This window comes from Austrofundulus limnaeus, unplaced genomic scaffold (assembly GCF_001266775.1).
Source record: "Austrofundulus limnaeus strain Quisiro unplaced genomic scaffold, Austrofundulus_limnaeus-1.0 Scaffold56, whole genome shotgun sequence".
Lineage (NCBI taxonomy): Eukaryota > Metazoa > Chordata > Actinopteri > Cyprinodontiformes > Rivulidae > Austrofundulus > Austrofundulus limnaeus.
This window is the reverse complement of record NW_013952458.1, coordinates 991,096-993,487: the sequence shown is the minus strand read 5'-3', so window position 1 is coordinate 993,487 and position 2,392 is coordinate 991,096. Positions and strand designations below refer to the sequence as shown.

General features: G+C 35.1%; 1 protein-coding gene across 1 annotated transcript in view; it reads left to right on the top strand.

Moving 5' to 3' along the window:
- Positions 1 to 609: 609 nt before the first annotated feature.
- The window catches only part of dennd3a (DENN/MADD domain containing 3a), a gene marked incomplete in the record, with an annotated part of 21,904 nt that continues 20,121 nt past the window's right edge, over positions 610 to 2,392 (top strand). Inside the window, 1 exon segment of the mRNA XM_014009271.1 lies at positions 610 to 801.

The following is a 2,392-nucleotide window of genomic DNA, read 5'->3' as shown; positions in this document are numbered from 1 at the left end:
ATATATATATATTATGTGAGTAGAAAATCTATTTTCTATTTTTAGAAATGGTCAGTATAACCAGATCTAAATAAATAAACCTAAATCAGCTTTAAGAGTAGACGTGACATAATGTTCTCATTAGGACAGAGAGTTAATCCATAACATCCTGACTACATTGTCTCAAACTCTTTCTGTGATCTGCTTTAATCTGCATCAGACACAGTTTCATAATCTCTGTTTCTAATCTGCAGCTGGATTCCCAGTTGCTAAGACCTAACTGATTTGATTGTATGGATGTGTGTCAAATAAAAAATTGCAAATATGTGTGCATGTTTTTTACTTGTCAAGGAAAAATACATTTTGAGAATAACATTTAACCACAAATCAAAATGTGTAGATATGGTCGATTTTTTTATAATTTAAAACAGGTGACATAATTATTTGCACTAATAGGACTTTTTTGTGAATTTGTGAAAGGTTTGAATTTTGAGCCAAACATTAGAAAGTGCAGTATGCTAAATGTACAGCAGGTGGCGCCATTTCGACGCTTTTACATCCATCTCGTGAAATTTAAAARGAGCTGCTTTTATTTTGAAAATTCCAACAACACAGGAAATCACTTTTGACTTTTCCTGGCAAAGTTTGACGAAGCAGCGGCAATCCTGTGTGAGAGAGTTTTGAATAGCGTACAGCATACAGTAAAATGCCAGCRTTAACGTCACAGCTGAGTGTTTTTGTAGCCTTTTGAAACGGATTATGGGAGCAAAACTGGAAGTGCTTACTGGAAGTGTCTACAGGAAATGAACGAGTAATTTTAAGGTAAGTCACTCGACGATTAGATTTATTTTTTTTTTTTTACTTTTATGCCCTTGTATTGTTTCTGTCTCAACTTACACAGTAATTATGACGAGTTTAAATTACTTTATTTCGTGTTGAACCACCTCAACACTGTGACTCATAAAATAAAACTGTACCCGAGTTTTCACAAAGCAAAGAAGTTTCTCCTTTTTTTTTTTTTTTGTATTTTTTAAGGCAGCTGAACAAAACAAGACATAATAAGGAGAAGTAGAGGCCTCACTTTGCTTCAGCCTTTTAAAATATACTAGTGCAGTTCTGTCAGCTGAGGAAGAAAAAGTCATATTTTAGGAACTATGCCTATTTTTGGCTTATGTTTTCATTTATTTTTTGGGGCTAATTCGTGATTTTATGAGCCCCTTCAGAAACACATAAACCCTGTAAACTCTGGTGCCCATTAAAAGAGCTTGTCATCTGTTTTAAGAGGTTTTCCTGTGTGTCAGAGCAGCTCAATAAACCTGCTTATTTCACATGTAAARTCTTACATTTACAGSAAAAGGCAGAAGAATGAGCGACCCWGGTGTTTCACATGGGAYATRTGTGTTTTAATGTGATGACWAAATGTTTTRGGGTCATTTTTTGCAAGCAGATTCCCTAAAACGACTGATTTAGCTGTAAATGGTTTTCTTATCCATTCAGCACACATTTAGGGAGGGCATTTTTAAACATTTTTCCTTTTTWAACTTAAAACTTAGCATCCCATGCAGGAATGCATTTAATCCCATTGAGCTCATCTGCCACATTGACTGTTTTATAGGGATTAGMAAAGTTAAACTTGTTGAGCTTGTTTTTTTTAAAAGCTGGTAGAGTTTCATTCTGCACCTGATTACTTAAAGTTTCATACAAGTCAAATCTAAAAGATTTGTTTTACTTTATTGTTTGAATTTATTAAATCTGTGCAAAAGAAACACTTTTTTCTTTCAGAGGGCAGCACCAAATTTGAACACTCACTGTGATGTCTTCATTTTATTAAATATTTGCAGGAAATGTTTTTACTTATTTAATGTTTTTCATATGCTCTGAGCTGTGCAGACCCTCCCCAGCTCACGGTTTACTAATTAAAGGGATTTTAAGGGCTGTAAATGACTTAAGTGGGTGCTTTTATTTTCCGTGGCACAGCAGGACAGTTAGTCAAAGGCCGGAATGGCCCGGAGCAAAGGTGAAGGAAAGAGGAGAAAACAAGATCAAAAGGAAAAAGGGGGAAAGATAAAAATGTGACGTTTTAGATAAAGGCTGCTCTGATTCAAACYAAAGTCCCACCCAAACGTTTTGTCACGGTCTGAGAATTTGAACCTGCTACTCCCCCCTCTACCCAATCACATCTGCATTAATATTCTCTCTTGTATCATCTTTAAAAAAATCAATTTAATATTATGAAAATAATGAGAAAACCATGTCATGAGGGCAGAAATGGGTAAAAATAGATTTTCGTAAATGTTAGTTATCCTAACGTTAAGTTTAATGCTCCAGTGACCAAACATCTGCTGTGAGTGTGTGTCTGAGTATGTATCTGTGTGTGTGTGTGTGTGTGTGTGTGTGTGTGTGTGTGTGTGTG